Source organism: Canis aureus, chromosome 29, assembly GCF_053574225.1.
Source record: "Canis aureus isolate CA01 chromosome 29, VMU_Caureus_v.1.0, whole genome shotgun sequence".
Classification (NCBI taxonomy): Eukaryota; Metazoa; Chordata; class Mammalia; order Carnivora; family Canidae; genus Canis; species Canis aureus.
The window spans coordinates 35,533,718-35,551,536 of NC_135639.1; the positions used below are offsets into that span (position 1 = coordinate 35,533,718).

General features: G+C 36.5%; 1 protein-coding gene across 5 annotated transcripts in view; it reads right to left on the reverse strand.

Annotated features, from left to right (window-relative positions):
- PCGF5 (polycomb group ring finger 5) overlaps positions 1-17,819 on the reverse strand; it is a 121,322-nt gene that overhangs the window by 49,705 nt on the left and 53,798 nt on the right. The gene's annotated exons all lie outside the window — the stretch shown is intronic.

Sequence of the window (17,819 nt, forward strand, 5' to 3'; positions counted from 1 at the left end):
ATTTGTTCATATTACTAAGGAAAAAGCTGGTGCATTTATTTTTTGTTGTTGTTGTTGTTGTTTTTTTGTGCATTTATATAAAACAACAGTTCTTATTTAAAGAAGCACAAAGAAAGGTATAAACTTAGTAAGCCTGCAATGACTTCTTTTGAACGCGACACAAATAGTTCCTAATAAAACTTGAGAGTGTTCAACATGTTTGGATTACTTTTTTTGGCAAGGTGCTCCTGGGACAAATGAGGAGTTACAATGAAACTTCTGGCTTTTGCAGAGCATGATCAGTCTGTGCTCACAAATACCATAATTCCACGGAGCACAAAGTATGGGTAGTAGCATCAAGCTCCTACAAAGGCATGAGAGGTAAAGTGGAAGAACCACTGAGAAACTGACAAGGGTAAGATTTTAAATAAACATTCCAAACAAAGATAACAGAAATATAATTTGTGGATCTTGGCCACTAGCCCATATAGCCTACATTTCCCCCAGTAGGGGAATCTTTCTGGCTGTGAATCTCTCTCACCTTTTCCCTAGGTTTTTATTATCTCCTATGTCAAATGTCTTGCCCAAAAACCTTAAACATTTTTACAACACCTGAACTATAAAGAATTTTTTATCTAATTTCCTATGCCAATCCCCCCCCCCTCTATTTTATTATACTCTGTATAATCTGAAATTTTCACCTGCTACCTGTTAGGATCAGCTCCTGTAACTCCCCTACAAACTACTTCCTTTTCCCCTCCTATGCCCCACACTCTCCAAAAGAAGTAAAAAAGTTTATCTAAACAATTGATCAAAAGTAAAAACTAGATTTCTCCCACTGAGATTAGGTCTGAAAATTCAAGCATAACATATACACTGGTCAGAGTTAACAATGGTCAAGAAAGAATTCTACTCGGTACCTGATTTTAAAGTCTTTAGTACATATACAGAATAGTATCTTGGTATTTCCTTTCACTTATGCACTGATTCAAAAGACACTGAATGCCATGCACTGTACTAGGAGCTGCAGATGTAAAGGCAAACAAAGTCCATACTTTTATGGAACTTCTATTTGGAAAGGCAAACAAAGAATTTTAGTAACACATGATATTCACGCACACAAAAAAAAGGTAGATAGAGTGTTAAAGCATTGGCAGTTTTAGAGTGGTCAGGGTAGGACGTATGAGCAGATTTGTTTTTTTTTTTTGATAAATACACCTGAATCCCATTTTTCTACCTTTTTACCATTACATACAGCTTTAAGGACAGTACCCCTTCACCAAAATTCTCTCTAAATTTGGACAAAAGATGGTATCAGAAAACCTTAAAAACATAAAAGGGCTTAGATATGAATACTTCATCTGTCTTCCAAATCTCTTGGCCCAAAAAGGTTCTAAATGACTTTTCAAAAGTCACTGTTTGGGAAGGGAGGACTTTCTTGGTAAGCTACACTGAAGTGGAGAACAGAGAAACTAAATTCTTTTAAAAGATTGTTGGTATTTGCTTTTTTCTCAGGGACACTAGATAAGTCTCTGAAATTTGGGAAAGAAGGCCAAAAAAGGACAGATAAGAGGCAAGAATGAAGAGTATTACAAAGCCTGATCCTATCCTGAATCTCTGATCTGACCCTGGAGCTCTGATCTTTGTGGTTCAAAAGGTTTATCATACTCCAAGCGTTCAGGAATTCCTGGCTGTCTATCAGCCTTGGCCCAAATAAAGGCACGTGACATGCCCAGAGCAAGTCCTCTAGGTCAGCCAAAAGGCTAAGGGTAGAAGCCTGTCTTTCCAGAGGCTAAGATACTGATCTAGGCAGCTAAAGGACGAAATGTAAGGCTTATTCACCCAGGCATGCATACAGTTTCAAGAATAAGGCTGTGTTCACTGCTTAAGGTGAAGGCAGCACCAGTGTCCAAGGATGCTGATGGAGAATATTAATCTGTATCTAGATCTGGACTGTCCAATATGGCAGCCACCTAGCCACATGTGACTGAGCACTAAATCACATGTTGAAATGTTATGTTAGATATTCTGAATTCACTAAAATATATCAAAATTCATTTCATTTGTTTCTTGTTTTAAAATGTGGCTGCTGGATAATTTAAAACTACACCAGTGGCTCATATTTTATTTCTACTGAATGAGTGCTGTTTTAGAGGGATCCAGAAAGCCCCATCAGGAGATGAATTTGTTTTTCACAACAACATCTGAGATATGCTACTTTATTCTACTCCTGAATATGAAGAAGAGGTTTTCACAGGCTAGGTTACCTGCCTACTCTGATGAATGGCAGCACAGAGACTTGAATCACAAATTTTATTTCAAATTTTAAAGATTTTTGAACTTTACAAAGGAAAAGAATGTTATGTAAAAATACCAGCTGTATCAGGCACCACACTACATGCTTCAACATTTATTTAATTCAATGCCATTTAACAATTGAATCCTCATTACAAACCTATTAGGTAATATTAGGTCTCTTACAGCTGAAGAAACTGAGAATAACTTTAGTAATTTGCCAAAAATCATGGAGTAAGTGGGAAAAGCTGGGGTTTGAATCAAAGGTCTATTTTCTTAACTAATGCATGCATAAGTGATACATTTTCTTCTAATTTTATTTCTATAGGCCTATAATACATAGAAAAAGAATGCCCTACATCTTAATTTGGGAACCTTAAAAATGTCTGTTTATAGAATCAGATATCCTTTTAAGCTAAATATTTTGCACAAAATAATCCGTTTAAGCAGCTTATTTATTCCTTTCAAAAAAAAAAAAAAACTCTAGAAAAATACATTTCCCACATACTCTTAAAAGCTATTAAGTAAGTAAAATGCAACCTAAAATGAATTGGAGCCTGAGAAAACCCAGGCTAGAATTTCAGTGAAACTGAAAAGAGTAAAAGGAGGATTTTCTTTTCCCTTAGACACTTAAAAAACCCATCATTATAAAACTGACTTTTGATTCTTAGTTTATAATTATTTATACTAACTGGAAAATAAATTTTGAAAATATCTTAAAGGTTTAATAGCAAGCTTTCTTGGTACAGAAACTGCTCTACAGGTTAACTCAAATGGCCAAGAAAGATGTTGGAAAAAGTCCCCGACTGTGGTTAAGGCTATGTATGGAGACCAACTAGCATTTTCACTCTCACCAGCTACCCAACAGACAAATGCTGTAGCCACAAGAAATACCTGGTCAAAAAGGGAGTTAGGCTCACCAAAGATATCCCTCGTTGGAAAAACACTTAAATAGCAACAAGTGCTAACATTTACTGAGCCCTAACCATATATCAGGCTCTGGGCTCAAGTCTTTGTGTGGATTATAGGATGAACTTCTACTACCCCCTTTGGCAAATGAGAAATCCAGTAGTAGAGAGCCTAAGCAGGCTGCCCACAGCTGGCCAACTGTGTAGCAGATGCAATATCCATCCTCAGGCTATGCAGCTCCAGACCTAAAATCCATACCACTATGCAACACATCTTAACATTGATAACACTTGGTCCCTGGCATTAAGATTTCGTATTTTTAATTGATGCTTATATTTAGCCCATCGTAAACAGCATTTAAGCTTCTGCCTAAAGCTTACCAAGCAAAATCTTCTTTCCTTTGACCACTTCTTATATTTGAACTAGGTTGTTGCACAAATTAATACAAAGAGTCACTGTGTCATCTAAAGCAGTGGGTCTCACACAAAATAGAACATTACTCAGCCACAAAAAAGAATGAAGTCTTGCCCTTTACAACAACACTGATGGACCTACAGGGTTATGTGAAATAAGAGAAAAACAAATACCATAAGACTTCACTTATATGTAGAATCTAAAAAGAAAAAGGAATAAATAAAACAGAAACAGATTCATAGTTGTAGAACAAACTGATAGTTGCCAGAGGGGAAGGAGGAGGGGGATGGATGAACTAGGTGAAGGGGATTAAGAAGTGTAATCTTCCAGTTATAAAATAAATAAGACATGGCAGGAGTATAGTCAATATTATTGTAACAACTTTATATGGTGACAGATGGTAACTGGGCTTATTGTGGTGGCCATTTTGTAATGTATATAAATATCAAACACTATGTTGTATAACCTGAAGCTAATACAATATTGTATGTCAATTATTCTTCAATAAAAATATATGTTTTATAAAAAAGCAGTAGTTCTCAAATCACTGCAATCACCAGTGAGATTTTTTTTTTAAACAAATTTGTGGACCACATCTGAGACCAATTAAATCTGAATCTCTGGGAGATTAGCACCAGGACTCTAACTTTGCAAAGCTCTCTCACCAAGGCAGCCAAAAAAGAACTGGGAAATCCCAACCAAGGATTCCATCAGAAGTCACTTTATTATTCACCATTAGGAAATCACTGCCACAGGATAAAACATAATCAAAAGAATATGGGATTAATGTACTCTTTCCCTATAATGCAAATTTACATGAGAAACCAGGTAGTACAGAAAAGTTGTTCCAGAAAAAAATAATCTTTTTTTTTTTTTTTTTAAAGATTTTATTTATTTATTCATGATAGTCACACAGAGAGAGACAGAGAGGCAGAGACACAGGTAGAGGGAGAAGCAGGCTCCATGCAGGGAGCCTGACGTGGGATTCGATCCCGGGTCTCCAGGATCACGCCCCGGGCCAAAGGCAGGCGCCAAACCGCTGCGCCACCCAGGGATCCCAAAGTGGATTGCCTGGATCTGGATCCCAGTTCTCTCATTAGGCAAATTACTTACTTTGTGTTTCTATGTACAATGGAGATAGCAAAGGTTCCTATCTCATAGGCTTCCTGTGAAGATTAAATGAGATAGTATATGTAACATATGCAAATGAGTGTTGGAGAATTTGTAAATATTCAGTATATGTGAGCTATCACTATATATTATTAGATCACTGGATGGGCATAAAATGATGATGAGAATTGGAGTAACTGAATATTGAATGGCATCAGACTATGGTTAGTTTCATGTGTCCACCTTAAATAACAGATGATCTTGCTAATGGAATTTGAAACGTATATCATGTATTGGTATTAGGCCTCTGCAGCCGTGTGCAGCCATGTTCACCCTAGAGATCGTCTTGTAAATTCAAGTATGATATTTATGACACACTGCTTCACCCAAATGGAAACTGCCTATCTCTACATGTGTGGTATTTCTTTTTCTGGGGAGGAGGGTCCAAGATTGACTGACATTTCTCCATTATACATGCTTCCTTAACTTTATATGTTTAATATAATTCCAACACAGTCCCATGGGTCTAGGCTTTACCGTATTGTCTCTTCTGATCACTTTATGTTCTACACATACCTGCTCTGAAGCATGATCATCTATTGATTTCTTATTTTAACTATTCAAGGGCTATCTATCCTACCTTCTTATTTTATTTTGGGGAGGGAGAGAGAAAAAAAGAGGGAAAGAGAAAAAAAGGGAAGGGGGGAGGGAAATAGAAAGAAAGAGAGAGGCAGGGGAGAGGGAAGAGATATTCATAAGCAGGCTCCATGCCCATGGTGGAACCCAGAAAGTGGGGCTTGACGACATGACCCAGAGATCATGACCTGAGCCAAAATCAAGAGTTGAATGCTAAACCAACTGAGTAACCCAGACACCTTTATTTTCAAATTCTTGGTGTAGGGGGTTCTTCATAACAGGTACAAAGACCATTTGTTGTTGCTGTCTTGGATGTATGGTCTGCCCCAGTCTCTTATGTATCATAGAGCTAGCTTCCCAGTTTTGATGACCCAAAGTAATCTACACAAATTTCTCTTCATGGGTACTAATTCTGCTATCACTGATAATAAAACAATAATATTCTTTTCTTTCGTGTCCTTGGTAGAGTCATTCATTAGTAAAGCCCTATTTATTGAAAGTGATCAAATGCTGACTTCCTTTGTTAAAATCTGAATGTGTTAGTTTTATCTGTTAACATAGAAGCATGCTTTTTCTTCTTCCCTTAAGCACATCACTATCTTTATATGCCTGTCTTGATAGCACTCACTTGATAGTTTGCCTTTGGAACATTTATTATCTAACAGTATGTAAGCAAACTGTGGTCATCTGCAAAAAGAAGAGGCATCAGTTTCCTGCTTTTATTACATATTCCTATGTGTGAAACTGACATCTTAAAAAGTTTTCCAGAGTAGCTGTAATTTGCTTTCATGAGACACTATCTTCTGGTTTTTCTTACATAAAGAACTAACGGACATCTTTCTCTTATGTATACACGACATATTTCTTTCAAAGGCTTATATGAGTTGCAATTTCATGGAGAACACAGCGTTCCTTTCTACGGAGTAGAATGCTTTAGTATTGTCTCTACAGGACAGAGGAACAGGCAGCAAATCAGGGTTTTTCGAACAGGGTTGGAATTGAATCTTGAGATTTAAGCATGGTAGGGGGATCTTACACCATGTAGGCCAGGAGACCAAAAGGTATAAAAAGGCTAGAAAGGCTGCCCTACTTAAATACAGACAGGTTTAAGGAATTGAGTATGACTCCAAGGTTAAGGTAGAGTCTGGTAGCTCAGTCAGTGCAGGGTCACCCTTATTCCTCTCCTTATCAACAGATATTTTGTGATCAAAATAATCACTTCCTCACACATGTTCTTGAATAGCTGTGCTGTTTTCTATTTCACCTCTTTTGTTTCTCTCTTCTTTCAGCATATTTAAACTATTGGCTCATTCAAACTATTATACTCCAGCCAAATCCCACTCTCTACACACTCTGCTTCCACAGGATTACAACAGAACACTGGGAGAAACACAAGTACCACGCGGATTGGTCTCTCACCTTAAATTCTTGATCATGAATGTCAGTGGGTCTTGCATCTGCCAGGCAGTCACACTCAATGTCCCAAGTCCATTATGCTCTTTGCTAATACTTCATACTTTCACCTCTCCTCAAATCCCCAAACATTTCCTCCCCAACCTCACTTTCCACTGATGACCTCACTTTTTTACTGAAAGCAAAAAGAAAAAAAGAAAAAAACTGAAACAAAGAGAATTCATACTACCATGTCTATTTCCTTACTACCATCTATACTTTGTGCTCTTGCCTATCTCCAAAACATTCATGTGCCTATCTAAAGCCGATCTCTGCCTGTGCATTATATCATCTCCCAATGACCCAAGAACACTGCTCCAGTGCTTCTCCTCTTTCACCTATGTTAGTCTTTTGCTGAGATTCCTATCAAGATTAAAACATTATTTTTCCATCTTAAAAAACAAAAATGAAAACAAAACAAAACAAAAACCTTCTGTTGACCCTACTTCCCTTGTGAGCTATCACTACATTTCAGAGGTACTTATACTCATTCCCCAACAGCTCTCTTCCCAATTTTTCAATCTTTACCTTCAATAAGGTTACTTATATAATCATAGTACAATTATCAAAACCAGGAAATTGGGGATCCCTGGGTGGCTCAGTGGTTTAGTGCCTGCCTTTGGCCCAGGGCGCGATCCTCGAGTCCCGGGATTGAGTCCCACGTCGGGCTCCCGGCATGGAGCCTGCTTCTCCCTCTGCCTGTGTCTCTGCCTCTCTCTCTCTCTTGCTATGTCTATCATGAATAAATAAATCTTTAAAAAAAAAACAAAAACAGGAAATTAAGAAATTTCCATCCATTCACACCTATCCACACTTTCGCTCCTGATCACTCCACTGAAACTGCTCCATGAGATTATCTGTGACCTCCACATACATAGCTAAACCTAGAGGTCTAGTCTCAGTCCCATCTTACTCACACCTGATTTGACTCCTCCTCCTCCTTGACATGATACACAGTTGTCCTCCTGACTCATGCCTCCTCCTCTCCTTCTTAAAGTCCCAAGGTCAGTTCTTCATCTTCTCTATCTACACTCATTCCCTTGGTGCTTCCATTGTTGACAAACTACACACTGATAAACTCCAGACTCATATGTACACTTTCCAACTAGGCATCTCTGTTTGGATGTATCATAGCTTACATTCAATTTCCAAAAAATAACCACCTCATCTTCCACCTTGTTTTTCCTATATGATTTGATGATATCTTTATCCTTCCAATTTCTGAGGCCAAAAATCTTGGAAGATACTCTTGACTCTTTTCTCTTGTATGATCCACCTGTAGTTCATTAGCAAATACAGCTGTCTCTTCAAAATATAACCAGAATCTGACCACTTTTACCACTACCACCACTACCACCAACACCACATTGATGTAAACCATTACCATCTCCTGCTTGGCTTACTGCAGTCATTCCTAACAGCTCAGGTCCACTTTCAATAGTAGTTTGAAAGATGCTTTTTTTTAAATATAAGTAAGATCATGTCATTCCCCTACTCAAAACTCTGCTGAAATGGGTCTTCATTTCTCTCAGAGTAAAAACTAAAACCCTTAACATGGCCTTATAAGAACTGTGCATTGTGCCTGTGACCCACATCCACCCCATCACCTTTCCCAACTCTTCTTTACTCATTGCTCTCCAGCTGCACTGGCCTCCTGACCATTTCTCAACATGACAGGCACATGCCTGCCTCAGAGCCTTTGCTCTTGCTATTTCTCTACCTGAAATATTTTTCCCTTGGATATGTGATTAGCTAACTCCTTCACCTCCTTAAGCCTGTTCAAATGTCACTTAATAAGATATAGACATGAACACAGGCTTAGATTTTAACATCTCACTGACTGTCAATTCCCTTTACCCAGCTTGACTTTTTTTTCTATAGCTTTTATCACCTTCCACTATACACCATGATTTATCTATTGCCCACTATGCTGCCTCATGTGTCCCAGGAGCCCAGTATAGTACTTGGAGGAGGTGGTACTCAGTAAATATTTATGGAATAAATGAGGACACAAGGGTTAGGAATCATAGATGGAGGCAGGATTTTAGGGCCTACCATGTCCTAATATAATCAAATCGGAAATCAGCATACATTTTCAACGTAAGTAAGGGAAGAGATTTTGAGTTTACTAGTAATTTTTTTGACAATTAAAAAAAGTTAATTCAACACAAATTAAAATCTGTTTTAGTTTTTTAAATTACAATGATAATTTTCTGTTAACTGAGTGAACAAATGTTAGTGGTTGAGCATTCTGAGAGAACACAGCTTTGTCCACTGGGTTTTAAATTCTGACACTATATAGTAGTCTGGTAAAAACCAGTATGTTATAAAGTATCAGTAGTTATAAAAAGTCTTCACAGTATCCAAACAAAAGTTATCTTCTGTCTTTTCTACATGTTTGAACTGTACTTATTCACAATGTTTACATTCAACTATTGTGCTAGGCTTATTTATTTATTTATTTTTAACAAACTCTACTTATATAGGTATAGAAAGAGAATGCTAGTGGGGGTAGGGGTGGGGCAGAGGGAGAGGGAGAGGGAGAGGGAGAATCTTAAGTAGGTTCCACACTCAGCATGGGGCCCAATGTGTGGCTCGATCTCACAATCCTGAGATCATGACCTGAACCAAAATCAAGAGTTGGATGCTTAACTGAGTCACTAGGTGCCTCTGTGCTACACTCTTAAACATACTTATATACTAACCATGATTTCTAACTCTGAATAATTACGTATTTTGGGGTACATATTTTTTCTTAATCCATAAGTGGTATCAGTTCCAAATGATATATTCTCAGAAGCCAATATAAGACAATTTCATTTTTAAATTTCTTATCCTCTAGTTTTGCCCTTTAGTGTCCACAACAATGCTTTGTTCATCTGTTTAAACACTCTTTACTATCTAATGCAATTTCAAAAGCTAAAAGAATCACAAGTTTAATATAATTTTTCTTTAGCATTATTGCTAATAATAGATGATACCTAGAATGTTTAAGATCTATAACTATTCTTATTTAAAAAGAATCATCAAAATGAATGCTATAATCATTTTCATGAATAAATGACTAGTTTCTGCCAGAATAGTTTGAAACCTGTAACATCAGTATACAAATGACCTCACTTCTAATACAATGCTAAAACACTGTATTTGCAACCTATTGAAACTTTAAATATAATTTCTAATTAGGCCTTTGATTTTTAGTCTAAAAACAAGTCTTGACCCTAAAAACTGAATTTTATTAAGAATAAGTTGTTGGAAAATTCAATTTATATCTTTTCTCCATTATAATGGCTATTTATTCACATTTAGTAAGTTCAGATCATGACTGGGTAAGTAATGACAAGTATATTGTCATGCAAACATAGCTAGAAGAGGATATATATATGTATTATAAAGTATATTAATATATATATAAATTTAAAATAAAGGGATGCCTGGGTGGCTCAGCAGTTAAATGCCTGCCTTTGGCTCAGGGCATGATTCTGGAGTTCTGGGATGAAGTCTCTCATTGGGCTCCCTGCATGGAGCCTGCTTCTCCCTCTGTCTATGTCTCTGCCTCTCTGGTCTCTCATGAATAAATAAATAAAATCTTTAAAAAAAAAAGGTAATTTATAAATTCTAAATATATATTAATTACAATAAAAATAGTAAATGATAAATTATGACAATTATATAACAAAATTTATAAATTATAAAATTTATATAAATTTTAAATAAAACTTTGTTGTTATACATAAATATATAAAAATATTTTTAAAAATATATATATTTGAATTTATCTGTTTGCTTGAAGAAATTTCAGAAAACAAAGTGAAGCAGAAAGAAGAAAAAATAAAATTAGGAAAATGTCATAATATATTATGAAAATATGCCAGAGTCAGATGTCCAGAATTTAGAGCCCAGTTCCAGGATTTTTAGCTTTGTTACTTAACCTTTCTGAGTCCTGTCTCTGTGAAAAATATTGGAAAAAATCTGAAATGCTCTTCCCTCAGACCTTCTCACAGCTCTTTCCTATTATCTTGGTTTCTGTTCAAATGGCAACTCTCAAGAAAGACCTTCCTCTGTTTTATTTTTCTTATAGCATTTACTTGCTTATTGCCTGTCTCTCCTATTAGAATATAAGTTCTAGGAGGGCATAGGCTATGCCTGTCTTGTTTACTGCCATGTTTCCACTGGCTAGAGTAATGACTGGCACAATGTAGGTGCTAATAAACATCTGCTGTTTATTAGCACCTACATTGTGCCAGTCATTACTAGAAGGGTTCTTGGGAAGATTAAATAAGATGATAAATGTAAAGCTTATGACCACAAATACAACAAACATTCAATAAATAACAGCTATTAACCTTTTATTAGCATTTATTTTAATTAAGGTATGATTTAATTACTGTCTGATTATAAACTGCCTAGTTGAAATATGCTAGTATTATAAACATCTGGTCATGAGCTGTGCTTTTCAAACTTGTACACCACAGAATCACCTGAGAACCTTCTTATTATAAGAATTTCTGGCCTTTGCCCTGGAAATTTTGATTCAACAGGTCTATGATAAGACCCAAGAATGTGCACTTGTAACAAGTTCTCAGATGATGTTGCTGCTGGTGGATGCTGCTAGTCTGGAGACTGCAATTTGAATAGCCAAGTGTATGTAGCCTAAGGTTTTTAAAAATTGAATAACAACGTATCAAGAGATCTCTGTACCTTAAACTTCTGCAGTTATAATACTTGTTCTGAATCAATCAATGGTTAAATTTTATCATCTTCTAAGTTGCTCCTTCATTTTTACTTATTATCATGTAAAATTATCATGTAAATATTAAATAAATAAATAAATAAATAAATAAATAAATAAATAAATAAATAAATAAAAATTATCATGTAAAATCACCAAGTCCCTTAACTGTCGCATCAACTAAATTATCAATCTTCTTCGTAGAAGTTAAAAACTAAGTACAGTAATGTTTTTCTAAAGAATTCATTCTTAGTGAAGGGATTACAGCTACGATCTCTGAAAGGGCACAGAGAAGAAAGCCTTTCTTTCCGGTACCACAGATTTCTATGTCTATCACCCTCTTTCTTTTCCTGAGGAAAGAGTCATTAAACTCTTAAGGGGGGGCCCTCTAACCACAAAAGAGTTAAGAACCAATGCACTGTATTCTTCCATGTTACCTGCTGGAACAAAGCTCCTTTGTTTTTAGGAAAAGTGAAAAGTCTTTCATTTTAAGTCAACAACAAGCAAATACACTCTAAGCAACCTTAAAAAGTTTCTGAGGATCTAAGTGCAAGAGGCAGAGCATCCTTGAATCTATAACTGACGATCTCTGGTCCCCAACCCAGCATCTCTCCCTCTCTAAGACCCACATGGCTTCCACCTATATTGTAGAACATAGTTTCTTAAAATATGTAATTCCTAACCGACATTGCCTACATGCCTTTCAAGCTACCTATTACTGCACGTGAATCTATAAAAGGAAGAACAATAATCAACAAATTGGCCGTTTATTTATTCATTTAATCATTTATAAAGCATTCAAATACCAGGTACCAAGGATACATGTAACCCAAATCTGCCTGCAGTCACAGGTGGGTGGCATATCTTGGAGAAGAGTTTTAAAGGATGGGTAATGGCTAGGTGGGCTTACAAGCAAAAGTACATTCTAAGCAGAGCATACAGCTGAACCAAGTATGCATATGTGTGTGCAGTAGGTGGTGAGGGAGGAAGGGGTGGGTATAGCTAAGTAGCTTTAATTTATCCTGAGGGCACTAAGAGATCTCTAGGAAATTCTGGGTTGGTTGAAGAGTGAGTGATGAAAATAGCTGTTTTAAATGATCACACTTTGACACAGGTTAGAAGTGGGCTGCAGTGACTGGTGAGAAGTAATGAGAGCCTGAACAGAACAGTCACAGCGGGGCAGAAGTTAAGGTACAGATTTAAGAGATATTAAAGACACACCAGACAGGACTTGGTCCCTATTTTGTGTTAGGGAAGATAAACAGAGTCAAGTGTGGAGCTTATTTCCTTCTGGGATAACTGAGTGATGGCATCCCATTCATTCATTTTTAGACATGCTGAGCCCCAGGTGGCTTTAGGACATTCAAGTGCACATCCAGTAGGATTCTGAAACTGAGAAGAAAGGTCTATGCCAGAAATAAAGATTTGGGAGACATCAGCACATGCAGTTGAAGTCCCAGAGTAGATGACTTCACACAGAAAAGAAAAAGGCCCAAATACACATGCAGAAATTTCTTCTTAGCTTATGAAAAGTTTTGCTTGATCGAGTTAAAGTTCCAAATTTATCTTTTTTACCACTTTACCCTAGTGGCTAACAAAGTACCTGACAACTAATTATCCTAAGTAATTCAGTAATTATTTGGGTGGACATGTTTATTTCCTTAGGTTTTTGGTTTGAGTTAAAATAATCTCAGACCGAGGGGGGCACTTGACGGGATGAGCACTTGGTGTTTATTCTGTATGTTGGCAAACTGAACACCAAAAATAAATAAATAAATAAATAAATTTATTATTAAAAAAAAAAAAAAGAAAAAAATAATCTCAGACCTGTAACAATGGTTAATGTGGATTTGGTTCATCTATCACAAAGTGACCATGTAAAGCTCAAATTCATTTGTTTTACTTTTCTACTTCATTTTAATATTTTATTTTTATCAAGTGCCCTTGGCCTGCTGAAGATAAGTGGTGTCAGTAGGTGAGGTATGAGCCCACCTAAAGATGGGGCTTTTATAAGCTTTTTTATTTTTTGCAACTCCTTCCCAGGAGCCTGGGACTCAGCCTGCCCTGCCATCTCTGCCTCTCCTATCCTTCTGCCAGCTTGCCCCTTTCTCTTTCTTCCACACAGCTATAGTACTAGCGACATCAAGGGCTACTGTAATCAGTCATCCTGCTGGTCCTGTTGGCCCTTCTCTCTACATTGATAGGGAAGCCAGGCAGTGTTAGCTCTAGAATTTCTCAACTGAAGAATGAGAGAGCATCAACCTATCTGATTTGAGGAGAAAGAAAGGTGAAATGCATTTGCAGAGTATTTTGAAAGAAGAGTAAACTAACTTCATTTATCCCTACAAAGTAGGGAGAACCACTCATGATCCCTCCTTCCCTCCCTCCGCAACTCTACCATAGCCAGGCCCAAGCACACTCATGTTCTTGTGTGAGAAGGCCAAGGCCTATGGCTTAGGAATTAAAAAAAAAAAGAAAAGAAAACCTCCAGTTTCTTCTCTTGTATGGCATTCTGCTGCAATATCTTGACCCATACCTGCTATTTTATCATTCTGTTCATTAGTTTCATGGTACTTATTGACATCCACATTTATTTCATATATTTTTTAACTTGATTACTCTTTCTTCATTTGACCAGAAAGTCCACAAGTGTAGATTCCATGTCCGGTTTTGCTCAACAATAATAATGTTCCATTTATATATTCATTTATATATTTCAAATTTGAACAGAGACACTAAAACCTTTATATTTTATTATAAATTTTTATAACAAGAACTATGTTTCACCTATTCTTTACTTACAATAAAGACTCACAAAATCACAGTCTTTGTACAAAGTTATTTTAGTAAGATATTCTTTTTATTTGCCTAAAATACTATGGTATATATACTACAATGTCATTTAGCATTTCTCACTTTCCTCCTATCCCATTTGGCTGACTTTTTTATTTCATACTATCTCATATCATGGTATCACTATATCTGACCCACATTATACATAAGAAAACTGTGTAAGATCGAAGACCCAAACAATGATAGAGGAATACTGCTTTGCAGTACTGTTAATTTTATCATTACAAATAATAGGATACTTTGCAAATGGGATAGTTTTTGGCTACAAGCCCCAATATAAACACAAACAAAACAATACTCAGAAATCCAAGGACCAGGAAGTGGAAGGTGAGTACTACAGGATCCTTGGATCTCCAGAGACACCAGGTTGAGTACCTGACTCCTTCATCATTTACTCCACTATTCTGTTTCCTGCTGATGATAAAAGTCACATTTATGGTTTATCACTGCCTTTTAATTCCACTTCTGCCACGTACATTCATTCTCTTTTAGTAAAGGGCTTGATACAGCAAAGCAGTTTTTCAGGCTAGAATGACTTGTGCAGTTAAACTGTCACTTACCCTTTTAGACTTTAAACTGCTGTTGCAAACATAAACACAGCCCTTGCTTATATCCTGACACAATTTATACTTCTGGAATCCTTTGTTTTTCTTCCAAAACAGTGCCATATAAATTGAGATTTCATTATGTCCCAGAGAAAATTTTCTTTCAGAAAAACATAAAATATGTTAGAAAGGCAGATATTGGAGAATTTGGGCTTTCTTCTTATCTTCCAGAGTTGGCAGTTTTTGCTGGAGAAATCCAAATATGAAAATAATGCACAGAGGTGCCTGGTGGTTTAGTAGGTTAAGCATCTGCCTTTGGCTCAGGGCATGATCCTGGGGTCCTGGGATTGAGCCCTGCATTAAGCTCTATGCTCAGTAGCGAGTCTATTTCTCTCTCTCCCTCTGCTCGCTTGTGCTCTCTTTTTCTCTCTCTCAAAAAAAAAAACAAAAAACAAAAAACAAAAAACAAAAAAAAAACAACTTTTTTTTTTAAAAGGGAAAAAAATAGTGCACAAATGTTACAAGAAGCAAAATAAAACAGACTGTGGACCATGTCCAGGTATCATCTTTGTTGTAGCAGAAAACATGGAAGTATAAGACAAAGTCCTTGCCCTAGAGTAGCCACATCCATTGGCCCTTTTTCCAAAATACATCCATAATCCAATCACTCTTCCCCATCTCCATTTCACACCTAATTACTCTGGTTGAAGACTCTATAATCTTTCAGCTGACCTGCAGTGACAGCTGTTCCATAAACTTTCTAAGCGCATTCTGTCTCAAGGCGTAATACTTTCTTTTCCCTAGAATGTTCTTCCCATATATCCAGAGCTCAGTTCCTTCAGTTTGTGTTCAAATGTAATCATATCAAAGAGTTTAACACCCTGACATTCTTTTTTTTTTTTTAATTTTTATTTATTTATGATAGTCACACACAAAGAGAGAGGCAGAGACATAGGCAGAAGGAGAAGCAGGCTCCATGCACCGGGAGCCCGACGTGGGATTCGATCCCGGGTCTGCCAGGATCGCGCCCTGGGCCAAAGGCAGGCGCTAAACCGCTGTGCCACCCAGGGATCCCCACCCTGACATTCTATGTAAAATAACTCCATCTCTCCCATCTACAACCCTTCTTTGTTCGCTTCATATCACTGATCACTACTTAACATGGCACATGTTTATTAGTTTCACCCACTAGAATGTTCAACTTCTCAAGAGCACAGATTTTTTTTTTTTTTTTTTTTACTATCTTGTTCATTATTGTATCTGTTCTGTCTGGAATAGATGGTACCTGGCACACGGTAGGTATTCAAAAAATATTTGTTCAATGATTTTTAACTGGTAATTGTTCAAGTTAAGTAATGATACAGAGCAGCAGTAAGTTAGTATTTCAAGATAGTTCATAGCGAATTGCTAATTGGATAGCAGAGGCCATCCAAAGGTAATATATATCATCACTTTGGAAAGGTTTTCCAAAACACACATGCATGGACCTCACCACAAATGATCTACCAAATCTGTCTAAGTGGAATTCTGAGCATATGTATGTTTAAACAGTTTTCTAGGTGATTCTTTTTTTTTATTGGGTATAATATATATCATAAAATTTGCCATTTTAGCCATTTCCAGGTAATTCTCTATTCTGCCCCCCTCTTTAAGACTCCTGATATAATATTATGTCAGTTCAGTAGCAGGAGAACAGAGAAAGGGGAGGATTAAAAAAAGAAAAAAAGCACCATGTTATCTTAAAAAGAGCATGAGCTTTGGAGTTGGAATATAGGTTCACCACTACTGGGCAAGTTTCTTAACTCATGGTTTCCACCCCCACAAAATGAAGATAATCTCTATACTCTCTCTCTCCCAATAACTACTCCAAACTATTTCACGGTTATAGTAAAGCTAATTGTAATCAAGTATATAAAATATCTATTTAGTGCACATAATAGGCATTAATCTAGAACTTATGGAATTACTTTCATTGAAATAGGCAAATAATTTCATACAGGCAGAAACACAAAAAGTATGTGGAACTCTGGCATAAGTGACTATAAAAATGAACCTTCTACTGATAGGCAAGGTGAGAAAGAAACTTGATAGGAGTTCCACAGATATGATCATATTAGAACAGAGATTTTCAAACTCCATCATGCTTCAGAATCACCTAGAAGGCTTGCTGACGACCATGGATTGTTGGGCCCACTCCCAGAGTTTCTGATTCAGGAGTTCTGGAGTGGGGGCCTGATAATGTACACCTAACAAAAGTTCCCAGGTGATGCACAAACTGTGGGCTTTTTGGCCAAAGGATACAAAATTTCAGCTAAACAGGTAAGTAAGTCCTAGAGATCTACTGCACAGCATAGTGCCTATAGTTAATATTACAGTGTTGCATGCTTAAAATTTCCTAAGAGGGTAGATTTTATGTTAAGTGTTCATATCACAATAATACTATTAATAATAGTCAAGAAGACTTCTGGAGGTAATACGTTTATGGCATAGACGTGATGGTGGTTTCATGGGTCTATACTTACTTCTAAACTCATCAAGTTGTATACTTTGAATATCTACAGCTTTTTGTATGTCAACCATACCTCAATAAAGTGGTCTAAAAAAGCCAATGAATGAAAGAATGTATACTCCAACAAAACCTGCGAGCAGATTAATTCCTTCAATGTAACTTTTTAAAATAAAAAACCTAAAATAGTTCATTTAAAAAAACTATAATCAATAATATGTTTTAAAACATCAAAATTAGATAAAAGTCAACTATTACATAATAACAGAGGAAAAACTTCATGCCACTGGTATCCCAATGACAAATTCAATCCTGAAAATAAATTCAAAGTTAGGATGATTCTTGGAGTTACTTACCATTTTGAAAGCTAAAATCTAGATATAAAGCC